This window comes from Hypanus sabinus, chromosome 11 (assembly GCF_030144855.1).
Source record: "Hypanus sabinus isolate sHypSab1 chromosome 11, sHypSab1.hap1, whole genome shotgun sequence".
Lineage (NCBI taxonomy): Eukaryota > Metazoa > Chordata > Chondrichthyes > Myliobatiformes > Dasyatidae > Hypanus > Hypanus sabinus.
Genome location: NC_082716.1, coordinates 76456284 through 76473424, shown reverse-complemented (window position 1 = coordinate 76473424; position 17141 = coordinate 76456284).

The following is a 17141-nucleotide window of genomic DNA, read 5'->3' as shown; positions in this document are numbered from 1 at the left end:
ACAAGTCTAAGCCCGACATTGCTCTGTGCAGGGTTTTGTCAGTGACAAGATACAATGCAGGAATATTTCCATTAATTACTACTCACTGACCTCTTCACTCTCCAAAACTGCTCAATATCTCGCTGGACCTATCAGTTACACATTGAGCATCTTGAAATGAAACAAAAAAGATCAAACTAGCTATTAGCATTGACAAGCTGTTTTTCCTAAATAAATAAGATGGCTTTGAAGCATTGAGAGTGGAATGCTCAGTATGTCTTCTGCTTTCAGAGTTTGTATGTTATACCCAAGATTATCTTTGTACAAGGAAATAAAGGACATCTACCATGGGTAATTAAATAGTACAATAATGTTGAAATAATAAACATAAGGAGAAGATTGCATTAACAAGGGAAGGAAAGATAGCAATTAGTGAATCTTATTCTTCAAAGGGATTAGGAATAGTTATGTCTGGAGTGTATTATAGGGAAATGCTTTTGGAGTAAACAATTACATCTGTTTACTTGAATGGACTGTCTTCAAAGAATCAAGGATTTGTACATTATACATTCTTAAATTAAGGTTGCAGTTTTGGTGCAGGCAAAAAGAGCAAGTGTTTAGCATAACTTCAGTAAAAAAGCATAGAAACTGAAGATGTTAGAATCTAGATAACCTAACTGCTGATAAATACTGAGTAAAGCCTAAAGGATAGGCTCCATCAAGCACTTTGTGTTTATTTGCCCCGTATTATTAAGGATATCACAGGCATGTCTGCAGGCAAATATCTTGTTGATCCATCCCTGTCGTCTATCCCCGCCCTTCCTCTCCCTACTCCTGTATTTAGCCAGTTAACTGTAAAGAACGTATTTCATTGGGCCAAAGTGACCCAGACTCCCATAGCGTGGCACTGGCTGCGAAGTCTCCAATGATTCAGTCAGAAAAATCCTGTCATGAAATGCTTGAAAGCTTTTAACGGTCAGAAATGCCAGTTTTTCCAACTTTGTTAACCATTAAAGCATTATGAATTTTTAAAAAATTAGGAAAGAGCTAAATAACACTTAATATTATATAAATATTTTTAAGGTAAAATACCTAAAATAATTAACTTACTGATAAATAATACATTAATCTGAATAGAAATGATTTAAAGGAAAAAGAAATTATCTTTTCCTATTACCATTCTCCTTTGAAATCAGCAGACATTGGAATCTGCATCAGGACTTCTCACTCAGGCTACAAGAGGAAACTGCAAAATGGAATTCCAATGTTGGACTCCTGGCAGGTCCATGATGGAGTATATTGATAGGTGCAGATGTTTTTTTCACATTTGACAACTTCTGTTGAAGGTCAGCATCTTTTAATTCCTGGCTGTTAACATATCAGATGATCCGTCCTGCTCCCAACACACAGATGAAATCACAACCAAGGTGTGCCAGGGTCTTTTCTTTTTCAGAAAGTTAAGGAGATCTAGCACGTCACTGAACACCATAATAAACATCTACAGATGTTGAAACTCTCCCGAATGGTTGCATCATGGCCTAGTACAGCAACATAAGAAGCTGCACAGAGTTGTAGTCTAAGTTCAATACATCTCTGGCACATTCCACTAGACCATCAGTAATACCTACCCAAGGTGCTACCTCAGGAAGGCAACATCTCTCATCACAAGATTCCCACAAATTGAACCATCCTCTCTTTTTTCTGCCATCATTTGGCAGTAGGTACAGAAGCCTGAACTCCCATACCACCAGGTTCAAGAACAGCTACATCCTTTCTATAATGAGTTTCAGGCATGTGCATGGTGCTGGAGGCACTGGGCTCCAAGGTTCATAGAATGCCAGAATTGATTAATTGTTGTTTAGCATTTAGAGTTCCTTCTGTTTTTGCCAGCAATTCACTCTTTCCAATGTGGTATTCTGGTGCTTTCTGTTTAAGCTTTATTTTGATAGGCTCAGGGATTCCATGTCACTTCTATTATTTAAATGGACGACTGATTCGCTCTAATCGTGGGGTCCTAGTTTTGAGGGGGTTACTTCTCATGGTGCCACTCTGCCAAGCCATTGATGTTCTTTTGTAATTATTATGAACAAACTCTTGTCATCATCTCTGTATCTGTCTGACTTTCCTTCACACTCGGGTTCCGATATTGCCAGCACACATCTTCAATCATTCAGTTCTTAAACAAACCAAATCTGCTCACTGCCACAGTATAACAATACTACATTTCCCCCTCCCGCCTCTACTTTCAAATCTCTTACTATCTTTCCTTTCGGTTAGTCCTGACGGAGGGTCTCAGTCCGAAACGTCGACAGCGCTTCTCCCTATAGATGCTGCCTGGCCTGCCGTGTTCCACCAGCACTTTGTGTGTGTTGTTGTTTCTATATGTATTTTGACCACTTTGCAGTGCAATAAAATGTGTACTTTTTTTGTAGAAGAATTTTGGACAGTATTGCACTAATTTTATTTATTACACTGTACTGCTGCTGTTGCAAAAAAACAAATTGCATGACATATGTGAGTAATGATAAAAAAAAATTTGGATATAGATCTCTATATAATTATGAGAGGCATAGATAGGGTAGACTGTCAGAATCTCTGTCCCGGGCAGGAATTGTCAAATACAGGAGCATACGGATTTAAGGTTGAACAGGGGAAAAGTCAAAGGTATGTGTACGGCAAGTTTTTTTTTACACAGAGTGCAGTAGATTCCTCTGGCTGTGGGGTGAACAGTGGAAGCAGATTCAGTAGTGGTGTTTGGAAGTCTGTCAGAGAGACTCATGAAAGCACAGGAATATGGATCATGTCCAGGCACAAGATAATCAGACTTAGCATTGTTTTTGGCACAGATATTGGGGACCAAAGGGCCTGCTTCTGTCCTGTGTTCAGTGACATAGGTCGGAGACAAAATCCCAACTCAAAGTGGGATTTTAGAAAACACATCAGAAGTTTCTTGTGTGAAATTAAGAAGCATTCATTTTGGAATCATTTGATGCAGAGCTAATTAAAAAATATACACTCAGTGGCCACTGTTTTAGTACATCTGGATACCCACTTGTCGATGCAATATCTAATCAGCCAATCGTGTGGCTGCAATTCAATGCATAAAAGTATGCAGACGTGGTCAATAAGTTCAGTTGTTGTTCTGACCAAACATCAGAGTGGGGAAGAAATGTGATCTAAGTGACTGACTGTGGAATGTTGTTGGTGCCAGACGGGGTGGTTTGAGTATCTCAGAATCTGCTGAACTCCTGGATTTTCACACACAACAATCTCTAGCGTTTATGGAGAAAGATGTGAAAAACAAAAACTCATCCAGTGAGCAGATGTGGGTGAAAATATCTTGTTAATGAGAGAGGTCAGAGAAGTTTGGCCAGATGGGTGCTAGCTGTCAGGAAGGCGACTGTAAATAAATCGCGCATTACAATAGTGGTGCACGAGGGCATCTCTAGACTTGTAACACGTCGAATCTTGAACTGGATGGGCTACAGCAGCAGAAGATCATGAACATGCACTTATCTTATTAAGTACAGTTGATAACTAATAAAGTGGCCTCTGAGTGTATATTCTTATTAAAATCACATGGCACTTGATGTGGACTGACCTCTCGCAGTTGTTACTTTCATGCATACAGAAGCGAAGGTTGTAGGAGCCTGTTACAAGTACATAAAACAAAGGTGAATTCCATATAATCACCTGTAGTATGTGAGCTACTATTGTTAATTGCCTCATCACCATGACAACCAAAATGGAAGCAAGCACAATGAACAGATAAGCACTTAAGGTAGCTGCAGTGAGAGATATGATTAAGATTCTAATGGAGAATGAGTGAAGAAGTGGATGCACAGATAAATGTGGGAAAATTCAACAAATGACAGCTATTTCAGGACCAATTAGAGAGCACACGCGGCATCAATTGCCAGAATATGCCATCCCTTCACATCTTTGAGATAAAGGAAATCACTGAGCCATTTATGTCTGATTTCAGTCATGGCTGAGGAGGCAGCCCTCGTGCTTCTTGTACAACAACCACTTCAGGCATCTGAGTGTACAAAATCCTTTCAGCACTGCTTGGGAAGCTGCCTTATTCAGCTTCATGAGATGTGCCCTGTCCTCCAGCCCCATGCTGCTGTTCATAGGGAGATAGAGAATACTCCCACCGCCTGCTTCAACTTCCCTCCCTCTGCCATTGAACTGCTCCTTCATCTTTACAGACATCAGAGCTGATCAACTCTAAAATGGTTTAGTATAAGGTTAGCTCCATCACTCCATTGGAGAAGTCATGGAATTCTGAAACGGGCATTGTGACATGGAGACCCAAGGGGCCTGTTTCTGTTCTGTGTTCTAAGGCATACACAGAAACCACGTGGATTAATGAAGCAGGCAGCACTGCTTTTACAATCTTTGTTCACACCAAGATTGATCCTCCTCAGAAGTGTGGGGCCCGTGGAGTAATTGACCTTTTCCTGTAGCTCATCCCATCGAAGCTCCATGTGACTCTCCTGCAACAGAAGAGCACCATGGTAGTGTGACAGTCATCACAAAGCTATTACAGCTCGGGATGTTGGAGTTCAGTGTTCAATTCCGGCGCCACCTGTAAGGAGTTTGTACATTCTCCCCATGACCGTGTAGGGCTCCAATTTCCTCCCACAGACCAAAGACGTACTGGTTGGTGGGTTGATTGATCATTGTTTATTGACCTGTGATTTGGCTAGTGTTAATTCGATGGGTTGCTGGGTGCTTGGCTCATTGGGTCAAAGGGGTCTGTTTCGCATTGTATCTCTAAATAAATAAATAAACAGTAAACAAAGTTACATATGATTTTTCCTTACATTGATCTGGGGGTCCTTACTAGATATGGTGTGTCATCATGTTCAATCCCCCCTTTATACCATGCATCATATTGCGGCACTGTGAGCTTCAGAGCAAATCCAAAAAAGTAGTCTTGATTCTCACTGTCATCATTTTCATCCCCACATCCCACACACACTAGTAGGCTAATTGAGAACTGTAAATTACTCCAAGTGCAGTCAACTGAGAAAAGAACTGCCAAGTATGAGTGTGTGAGGGCGAATAGGCTGATCAACTACAGGGAAATTGGGACTGATTAGTTGGTCTGCTGGAAGCCACCATGGACTCAGTAAGCTTACCGCCTTTGCTTTATGCTTTAAAAATTTTATGTGTGTAAGTACAGTACTGTGCAAAAGTCTTAGGCACGTGTAAAGTCCTGTGCAAAAGTCGTTGGTGCATATATATGATTAAGGTGCCTAAGACTTTTGCACAATACTGTAGGACTGCTGCCACACAAAAAAAATCATGACGTGTGAGTGATGATAAACCTGATTCTGATGTGTCTCTACTGGGACTGAGAGTGGGAAAGTGGCAGGAAGAGGGAAGTCATGGTTGGGAAAAGGAAAAAGGAAAACAGAGGGAGTGGGAAGCACCAAAAGGGCATCAATAAACCAATTTTCAGCAAATGACCTTTCCTGGCATCTCAGGGCTGGGTGTGTTTTTACTGGTGCAAATCCCGCTCTGGCACTCCTTCTCAGCCACCTGCCCCACACCTGCTCCACCCTCACTATTCCTTATGTCCTTTGCTCCCGCCAGATTTACAAACTCACTCTCCGCTCCCCATTGACAAATACAGTACTGTGCAGAAAGACTTAGGCACCCTATTTATTATATATATACACCAAAGACTTTTGCTCAGTACTGTATTCTCACTGCTTCTTCATTGCCTTGAAAAAATTGAAGCATAAACACCTTCATGATTCTTCTTCATTGCTTGATTTATGAAGAGTTTGTGTTCAACAAGTGGAAGGTTACTGCCCTGGAACCTTAACTCTGACTCTCTTTCCACAGATACTGTACTTACTGAATATTTCTAGATTTTTTTTCAATGTAATGCATGCGTTTCAGTACTTTTTAATGCTGGTTAAAAGACATTATAAATAAAAACCTATTGAATATTATAATAACATTTATATTTGGCTGATCCCACCTATTATTGCTGCACCTCCATTGACCTGGCAGTTTGCATTTCTTGTATATTTGAAATGGAAAAATTGCAAGAATAAGTGATGAATAAGGAGTGTGTGCTGTCGCTGTGTGTGGTTGGAAATGATAATTGAACTCCGTGGATTTTTACAACAATTTGGTGTTTTCCTAGTTAACGTTATTGAGACCAACCGCACCATGAGAGGTTCTGTGACGTTATCCCAGTGTTCAAATGCAGTAACACACCCACTCCCAACTCCAGCATCAGGCATTACTCTACGTAGCACACTGCTGACATCTCCTTCATTCAGGGCCCATACCTACCTTTTCTCACAAATTCCCACACCATACATAAAAAGAGCCCTCATACTCTGGGACACGGTATGTAACATGTGAATTATTCTGACCAAAATAGTCTCCTAGACTCAATCCTTCATCTCCAATACTGACTTTCTCAGTGAGGCTGTCAGATGTGGAGCAGTGAAAGAATGGAAGGTGGTATCGCTCCTATTACAAATATTAATACAATAATCAATATATTTATAATTTCAAAATATCATTCAATTAGAGTTCAGCGGTAGTGAAAGGCATTCATTGTAGAGAAATATTGTTGGAAATATTCCTTATAATACAAATATCACCGTATACAACCTTGAGATTTTCTTGCAGGCATTCACAGTAGAACAAAAAAATACAATAGAATCAATGAAAAGCTACACACCAACAAAGAGTGACAAACAACCAATGTGCAAAGGAAGAAAAACAGTCCAAATCCAAAAATATGCATGATGTTCTCCACTGAATGTTGTTCAGCTTTCGCTATTATAGGAGAAAGATCACACAAAATTCTTGCTTGGCAGTTGAAAACAGAACAGGCTTCTAAAACAATAAATGCAATTACAACGAGTGCAAATAAGATTACTTATAAACCTTTAGAAATTAATGAAACTTTAAAAAAATTTTATACTGAATTATATCAATCAGAATCACAAAATAAGATTGCTGAGATAGATAAATTTCTATCACAAATAACTCCTCCAAAATTAAATTTGGAAGAACAGAAAGGATTTTTACATTAAAAGCTTTTGCGATTAGGGCTGCCCTCATCAACTAAGTCAACAAATCTTTCATCACCCTCTCGACTTGCTACATTGGAAGTCAGGAAATGACCCATATGCCACAGGTCTGATCTGCCTCAGTGTTTAGTTTGGTGAAGTGTTGGTTCAATAGTAACTCTGAATCTCCAGTTGTATGACAAGTCTCAGTAACACTAACCAAAAAAATTTCTGACTTATAGAGAAACGCCTGGCTCAGGTAAAGAAATCTTCCGCCTTACCCAGTCTATGTATAACTCCGTGCTCATACAAGTGCTTAATACTTAGCTGTCTCCTGTGTTCAGTACTTAAAGATCAGTCAGAAATACCCCTCAGGCCAATAAATAAACTAAATAGCATTGAAATCAATGGGCCTTGAGCCTTACCTTGACTATCAGAACTACCTGCTCATACTGTGCTTAAAACAAATATCTGAAAGAGCTCTCAGTTCCCTTTGGATGTAAGACGCATCTCAAACCTTCCAACCACTTCACCAAGTATGGCATCAAACACCTGGGTAACCAGCTTACCTCTTTGTTGTGATGTTCTTCAATGTGTAGACACAAGAGATGGCAGATGCTGGAGCCTACAGCAACACACAAAGCTGGAGGAAATCAGCAGGTCAGGCATGATCCATGGAGGGAAGCGGAAAGGTTCCAACAAGATCAGGCCAATGGGATCAGAAGTTACTGAGCAGAAAGCACAAAACAAAAGAATCCAAATAGCTTGAATGATTGTATCTGGAGAAGGGTTATCCCTGTACTTTAAAGATCCCTTGGAAATACTGCCTAATTAAGCTTTATCACACTCACTGAGTCATGAGAAATGAACGTTATTTGCACACTAGAATACATACATAGTAACATACAAAATACTCAACTCACAAATCAATAGGCACGTGTTAATCATACACTCTGATCCCTGGGATTGCTTACAGTCTCGACCAACAACGTTGACTGTCCATTTACCTCCATCGGTAATGCTTGACCTGTTGAGATCCTCAAGTACAGGGCAGCACAGTAGTGTTGTAAACATAAAGTACACTGCAGATGCTGTGGTCAAATCAAGATGTACAAAAAAGCTGGATGAACTCAGCAGGTCGGGCAGCATCTGTTGAAAGGAGCAGTCAACATTTCGGGCCGAGTCCTGACGAAGGGTCTCAGCCCAAAACATTGACTGCTCCTTTCAACAGATGCTGCCCGACCTGCTGAGTTCATCCAGCTTGTTTGTACGTCTCGGTAGTGTTGTAGTTAGCACAGCACCTTACAGTACCAGGAACCCAGGTTCAATTCCCATCACTGCCTGTAAGGAGTTAGTGCGTTCTCCCCATGACTGTGTGAGTTTCGTCTGGGTGTCTAAAGGTTAAATCAGGAGCTGCTGTGTGACACAGCTCGAAGGGCTGGAAGGGTCTAATCTGTGCTGTATCTCAATAAATAAATAAAAGTATTCTTTCCATTCTTCACTGTGGGTCTGACCAGATACACATATAGAATGATTTCCAGCACCTGCCTCAGCAGCAACACACTTCCTCTTTAAGAGATATTGGCTAATTTTTTAGCAGTACAACTAGCTCATAATTGATGTTGGCATGTTTATTGGCTGGATATTGGGGCCAGGGAACAGTGGCATCAATATAATCCATGAGTTAATGAGCAGGCAGAACAAAGCAGGCGTTGCAATCAATGGGCACGTGTAAACTGCACATTTTGCTCCTTGTGCCTGCTTCAGGAACTGCCAGATACAAAGCTGATCCCCTCATTCTGCATCTGCTAGTTTGTGTTGGTGCTTAGCTCCATATGCTTTCTCCTATCTCATGAGTAGGTACTTATATTTTTTAGTGCTCTCTTTATTTGCCACTGAAATCATTGATACTACTTGCCTCTTGTAGTGGAAAGCCATATTCTGGATAAAGGTAAACACAAGAAAGTCTGCAGATGCTGGAAATCCAAAGCAACGCACACAAACTGCTGGAGGAATTCAGCAGGTCAGGCAGCATCCCTAGAGATGAATAATTAGTTGGCATTTCAAACCAAGACACTTCTTCAGGACTGACAAGGAAGGAAGAAGATGTCAGAATAAAGCAGTGGGAGAGGAGAAGGAGGATAGCTGGAAGATGAAAGGTGAAGCCAGGTGGGTGGGAAAGAGCTGGAGAAGATGGGTAGGATATATCTCCTGAATCCACACTTGACTTAATAGTGATTATTCCATGATCTGACTCCTCACACATGAAAATTATTTCTATCTATCTACACAAATGGCTTCAATGAAGTATCCAGCTACTGTCATCTTAGTGCTTCCTACCCATAACTCAGTCTTCCCTCTCCTAACATAACACCTTCTGGAATTCAATGAACAAGATCAATTCATTGCAGATTAATTCTACTGCCACACACCTTTTAGGACTGCAAAGGACATCAATCCTGACTCCTAGTTATAGGGGCAGTGATCAACGATACCCTGTAGCAAATTGTGATGTGAAGATGAAGATACTGAATTCCATTTGGCATGACCTTTTGCAACCTTTTGTAAAAGACAGTAATTTCCATGTGGAGATAAGAATGAAGCTGAAGCTGACAGAGATTCGAATGCTGCTGCTTAACTGAAGCAGAAAACATGGACAAGTGGATCAGAGATATACTCTCAGCTCTCTATGCACGGGCAACAGTCAACTGCATAATTGTGTCTCCAAGGTGGGGAAACAAGGACCAGACTTAGACCGTAATTGAAAAAATGAAAATAAGTCAAGTTCTATTGAAATCATGCTAAGGTAAACCTCAGCAAGCCAAAGCACTTATTCTCAGATCATTCTGATAGCTTTTTTTTCTGACTGTTAATTTATTTTTTTGTTTTATGTTATGTTATGTATTTATTTATGTATGTTATTTTCTTGCTACGTAACAATATTTTAAATGTAAAAGTATTTTAAAAATAGATATTAAGTAGATAATTATATAGATGAATCCAGAACCACCTTTACTCTAGAAGCACCTTGTACCTCTTCCTCCCCTCCCCCGCCTTCTTGCTGCGACTTCTCATTTTCTCCCCCGGTCCTGATGAAGGGTCTCGGCCTGAAATGTTGACTGTTTACTCTTTTCCATAATTATTGCCTGACCTGCTGAGATCCCCCAGCATTTTGTGTGTGTTGCTCAGATTTCTATCATCTGCAGATTTGCTCATGTTTATTCTAATTTTTCTAGTTTTCTGCAAAGTTCTGCTTTGTTGTTCTGCGTGCATTTCTGATCTCTATGTTCAAAGTGCAGAAACATAAAGTACTATCATTATCAAGCTGCCCAAAAAACATTAAGGATTATTCCTGCAGAAATGGCACGTTGAACTCTTTAAACCAATTAGACCACTCATGCAGTTCTGGCTCTTTCAATTATAAAGAGGATTAGAATAGGTTCCCCCTTTACTTCCAAGACAGCCAGCAAAGAAATGGCTTCGAAACCACTGGGTTTCAGACTCTACCCTAGGTCTTATCTGGCAGAAGATCCCAGAGATGATTTCCCCATTGCAGTCTTGAGGAATCCCAGCAAGATGGGATTCTCTGGAAAGACTACAGTGCGTGTAGTGAGAGATGCAATCCCTTGAAACAGTCATCCCTACACACATACGGTCAGGACCTATTTCAATTCAGAATGCTGAGCGCTGGCATTTCCTTCAGAATCATAAGCAACATCCACCAAGATATGAAAATGTGTCCTTTGATTGCTGGCCCTCCAAAGCAACATATTTCAACTAGTTTTCACCAACATTTAAAACATATCAATTAGTCTCCACTTAATCATTATTACCCTGGAAGAACAGCGTGAATTGATGTAATTTTCACAATAACTCTTACCTCTTGAAATATTCCAGGAAACTTGTTCTGTCATCTCCAGCTCCGTAACACCTTGCTGAATTCTTGTTCCTAGAACTAATCACAGCTAAAAACCAAACAATAAAATTACCCTTCTCCAGATACATTGTACTCATTCAAGCAATTTTAATCATTTTGCTACTTTGTAATTCCTTTGCTGAAATTTACTCTGGCACATACTACTGATACAGTCAATATCCTAGAGTCAAGTTTACAACCAATGAATACAGACCAGTATGTTCCTGTACAATACACGCAAAATGTTGGAGGAACTTAGCAGGTCAGGCAGCATCTATGAAAGTAAATTAACAGTCGGCATTTTAGACTAAGACTCTTCTTCAGGACTGAAGAGGAAGGGGGAAGATGCTATAATGAAAAGGGAGGAGGGAGGAGGGGAAGAAGGCTAGCTGGAAAGTGATAGGTAGAGCCATGTGGGTAGGAAAGGTAATGGGCTGGAGAAGAAGGAATGTGATAGGAGAGGAGAGTTAACCATAGGAGAAAAGGGAATGAGGAGGGGACCCAGGTTGAAGTGATAGGCAGGTGAGAAGAGATAAAAGGTCAGAGTGGGGAACAGAGGAAGAGGGGAGGGGAAAGGAATTAAATTTTTACCAGGAGACATCAATATTCATGCCATCAGGATGGAAGCTACCCAGAAAGAATATAAGGTGTTGCTCCTCCACCCTGAGGACACTTCCGGATGAGAATAGGAATTAGAATTAAAATGTCTGGCCACCAGGAAGTTTGCATGTTAGGGTGTAATCTGGAGTTATGGGATGAAGGAAAACATTCATTCCAACTGCAATTAGCGTTCATCTCTGAGTGGATTTAGAATACAGCTCAGAACAATGGTGTTCTTGGAGCTGTGGACGGAGGTCAGTTTAAAACCAACACTCATTCACATGAGATGTCTGTGTTAACACAGCTCAGAGACAATGGTGATTAGTGTTCATTTTGAGCGTCTGGAGTGTTGGTGTGAAGATCTCGGTGTTTGAAAATTAATGTAATTCTAAGGAAGATATGTGGATACATTGTAACTATGGAATTGTCCTACTGTTACCCTTGACATTGAGTATATAAAAATGTCATGTAATATTGGATCAAGGAGCCTCTTCCTCCAAGAATTTCTCCAGTTTGATACCTGCTTTTGCTGAATAAAGACATGTATAACCACCAGCTTCAGTGTCCTTCCAGTGAGCTCGTTCACAGGCGGATGGAGTGGAGGTGCTCGGTGAAGCAGTCGCCCAGTTTGCGACAGATTGCACTAGTGTAGCCACATCGGGAGCATTGGACACAATAGATGACCTCAACAGGTTCACAGGTGATGTGCTGCTTCACCTGGAGGGACTGTTTGGGGCACCGAGGGAGGTGGTGACTGGGCAGGCGTAACACTTGGGCCACTTGCAGGGATAAGTGCTGGGAGGGAGGTTAGTGGTGAGGAAGCAATCCCTGTGGAAAGCAGAGATGGGGGGGGGCTGAAGTAAAGTTATGTTTAGTAGTGGGATCCTTTTGCAGATGGCAGAATTTGTGGGGGGGAGGGGATGATGTGCTGGATGGAGAGGATGATGGGGTGGTAGTTAAGGACAAGAGAAACTCTATCTATCCTGCACTGTCTTATAGGCATAGAACAACTTCCCATAAATGAAGGCCAATACCCTGACTCCCTTATCCTTCCCTACAGCCATCCCTTCCTCTCATTTATTTATTCTTTCATCAACTGCTAGTCAAGCTGACAGCGAATCACAAGAACAGCTTGTTCTTAGCTGGCATAAATATAAGCCTCAACAAATATATTATTTTCATCTGAGGCTTTTATAATTAAATTTTGTTTGTTAACATGTCTGCTTAATTGAAGAGACCTTCCAGTCTTTAATTTGTTGAGGCAGGAAGAAGAAAAACAGATTTCCGACAAATGCAGTTTAAAGTGGTTGAAGGTGACACACACTGTTGATTGCCAAATGTTCAGAACAATTTGTTCCCAGCCATTAAAATTTCAAGTTGAAACTCATTATTATTTGAATGGAGGATAATTGGATATTGCAACATGTCTATTCACCACTTCTTTCTTACTCATAGATGTCACAAAAGCAAAACCGTCCACTCCTGAATATACCGCCAATGGTTATTTTAATTAGGTTTCATTTTCAATTAAGCTTTGAATTAAATTAAAATTCTCTTTTTATTCAGCTCTCAAAGTTTCAGTTCAAGCACTTGGACTATTTCCCCCACCCCAAGCTCATGCATTGAAGTGTTCTCCAAGTAAATTTAGAGTTATTTGATCAAGCACATAACATGGAACAATACAGCACAGGAACAGGCCCTTCAGCCCAACGTATTTGTGCTACACATGATGCTAATCCCATCTTCCTGCACATGGTCTGCATCACTTTATTCCCTGCCTTTGCCATTGCCTCTTACCTGTTGCTATTGTACCTGTTTCTACCACCTCACCTGTCAGCATAGTCCAGGCACCTACCATTCACTGTGCAAAACAATTTGCCTCCACATCTTCTTTAAACTTTACATCTTAAACCTTAAACTTATGCCTTCTAGTATTAGACATTTCTATTCTTGGAAAAAGACTTTGACTATCTATATCTCTCATAATTTTATAAACTACTGTAGCTACACGCTACACGCAGCGCTAAAATTACGACACGGAGTCGGTAACTGCAGTCGAAGGAAAAACTTTATTCGAAATCCTCAGCCTCACTTTTAAGCCTCCCTCAACCTGCCCCCCGTGGCGCAGAGGCTCCAAAGCTCTGTGCTTGCAAACCCCCGAGGCTATCTAATTGTGAGCCGGTTCGGATGTGCCAGGAAATGGGTCGCCACACTACTATCAAATTGACCCTCAGCCTCTGACACTCCAGCGAAAACAATCCAAGTTTGTCCAATATCTGCTTACGCTTAAACCCTCTAATCCAGGCAATGATGAGATTCTTATGTACCCTTTTCAAAGTCTCCACATCCTTCTTAAAGTGTGGATACTCCAAAAGTGACCAGGCTAATATTTTGTACCATAGAAACATGATTTCTTAGCTTATATACAGACTGTCCCAAATAATAAAAGCAGTCGTGTGTACACTTCCTTCACCACAGTATCCACTTGTGTTACCACATTCAAGGAGCTATGGACTTGCATCCCATAATCCCTTTATACATCAATGATCCTAAGGAATTTGCTATTTACCATATTTTCCTCATGCATTTCACTTCCTAAAATGCACATCTCACATTTGTTCAAATTGTTCCATCTGCCATTTCAAACTGTTTCTTGCTGAATCATTTGACAACCATCCTCGTCTTCCACAATTCCACCAATTCTCATGCTAAGATCATAAGACCATAGATATAGGAGCAGAATTTGCCCATCTGGCCCATTGAGTCTACTCTGCAACTTCCTCCTGGCTGACCCATTCTTCCTGCCTTCCCTCTGTATCCCTTCATGCCCTGACCAATCAAGAATCTATCAACCTCTGCCTTAAGTATACATAAAGACTTGGCCTCCACAGCTGCCTGTGGCAAAGAATTCCACAGATTCGCCACTCTGCCTAAAGAAATTCCTCCCCATCTCCATTGTAAAATGACACCTTTCTATTCTGAGGCTGTATCCCCTGGTGTCAGAATCTCCCACCATATGAAGTATCCTCTCCACAGCCACTCTATTGAGGCTATTCACCAATCAATAGGTTTCATTTATATCACCCTCATTTTTCTGAAGTCCAGAGAATACAGGCCCAGAACCATCAAACATTCTTCATAAGACAAGCCATTCAATTCTGGAATCATTTTCGTGAGGCTCCTTTGACCCTCTCCAGTGTCAGCACCTCCTTTTTACGATAAAGGAACTGAAAACTGCTCATAATACTCCAAGTGAGGCCTCACCAGTGCTTTATAAAGCCTCAACATTACATTCTTGCTTTTACATTTGTGGTGAACTAAATATACCTGTCTGGACACGCCCCCCCCCCCCCCCACTGCTTACTGCTCCTGTGGCTCCTCCCACAGACCCCAGTATAAAGACGATTGGAGACACAGCCCCGGCCTCAGTCTCCAGGATGCAGTGTGGTGGTCAATTGCTGCTTGTTCTTTCTTCCAGTTAATAAAAGCCTATATCTCGCCTCACATCTCCGAGAGTTATTGATGGTGCATCAACATTCTAGTCCTCTTGAAATAAACACCAACATCACATTTGCCTTCCTGACCACTGGCTCAACCTGCAAATTAACCTTTAGGGAATTCTGCACAAGGACTCCCAAGTTCCGTTGTGCCTCATATTTTTGAATTTTCTCTCCATTTAGAAAATAGTCTACCTTTTCATTTCTTCTACCAATGTGCTTGACCGTACACTTCCCGACACTGTATTCCATCTGCCATTTCTTTGTCTATTCTTCTATTCAGTTTAAGTCCTTCTGCAGCCTCTCTGCTTTCTCAAAACTACCTGCCCCTCCACCTATCTTCGTATCATCTGAAAACTGCAACAAAGCCATCAATTCCGTCATGCAAGGCATTAACATATAACAGAAAAAGAAGTGGTCCCAACACCGACCCAGTTGTCACCAGCAGCCAAGCAGAAAAGGTTCCCTTTACTTCCACTCTTTGCCTCCTGTTATCATCCATTGCTTTATCCATACTAGCATCTTTCCTGTAATACCATGGGGTAAAAACTTGTTAAGCAGCCTCATGTGTGGTACCTTGTCAAAGGTCTTCCGAAAATACAAGTACGCAACAACCAATTCTCTTTTGGCCATCCTGCTTGTTATTTCTTCAAAGATTTCCAGCAAACTTACTAATCAGTCCACCTACATTTTTGTCAAAATTATTTATATATGTTACAAACAACAGAGGTGCCAGCACTGATTACTGTGGAACACCACTTGTCACCGACCTCCAGTCACAAAAGCATCCTTCTGTCACTTTGTCTTCTATGACCAAGCCAATTTTGGATCCAATTTACTGTATCTTTTCACTGTGGATCCAATTTCTGTCCTCGTCAATAATTTTCATCACTTTCTTGATAAATTCTATCAAATTTATGAGTTACAGCTTCTCCTATGCAAAGTCAAAGATGTAACAATTAATATGTTAACTAGCCATTGTAACTCGTCCTGTGATTAGGCCAGTTTTTAAATAAATGGGTTACTGGACGACACAGCTCATTGGGCTGAAAGGGCTTGTTCCACACTGTTCCTCTGAATAAAATAAAAATAAATAAATAAAGCCATGCTGACCATCCCTATGTCCGTGCTTTTCCAAATTTGAGTAAATCTGTACCTAAGAATTTGCGCTATCACTGATGTAAAGCTCGCAGGCTTATATTTTCCCAGATTATCCCTAATACATTTTAAACAAAGGAATTTGGCCTATCGAGTCTGCTCCAGCATTCCATCATGGCTGATTTGCCCCATTCTCCTGCTTTATCCCCATAACCTTTGATGCCCTGACTAATCAAGAATTTATCAACTTCTGCTTTAAATTCCAAATGACTGTAGAGGCCCTACAGTCATCAGAGATAACAAATTCCACAGATTCACCATCCTCCAGAAAAAGAAATTTCTCCTCCTCTCTTTTCTAAATGGATGTCCCTCTGTTCTAAGGCTGTGGCCTCTGGTCCAAAACTCCCCACTTTATGAACCATCCTCTCTACATGCACTCTAGGGAATTTGAGGCATTGATCATGTGGATAGCCAGAGGCTTTTTCTCAGGCCTGAAATAGCTATCACAAAAGGACAGAGTTTTAAGGTGCTTGGAAGTAGGTACAGAGGAGATACCAGGGGTAAGTTTTTTACGCAGAGAGTGGTGAGTGTGTGGAATGGGCTACCGGCAATGGTGGTGGAGGCAGATACCATAGGGTCATTTAAGAGACACCTGGATGGCTACATGTACCTTAGTAAAATAGACGGCTATGAGTAACCCTAGGTAATTTCTAAAGTATGTACATGTTCAGCACAGCATTGTAGGCCGAAGGGCCTGTATTGTGCTGTAGGTTTTCTATGTTTCTATCCAGACCTTTCAGTTTTCAATAGGTTTAAATGATATACCTCTCATTCTACAATGAGTACAGGCCCAGAGCTACCAAATGCTCCTCATACATTAACTCTTTGATTCCCTGTATCATGCTCGTAAAACTCCTCTGGACCCTAACAAATACTAGTACATCTTTTCTTAGATAAGGGACCCAAAAATGTTCACAATATTCTGTGTGGTCCAACCAATGC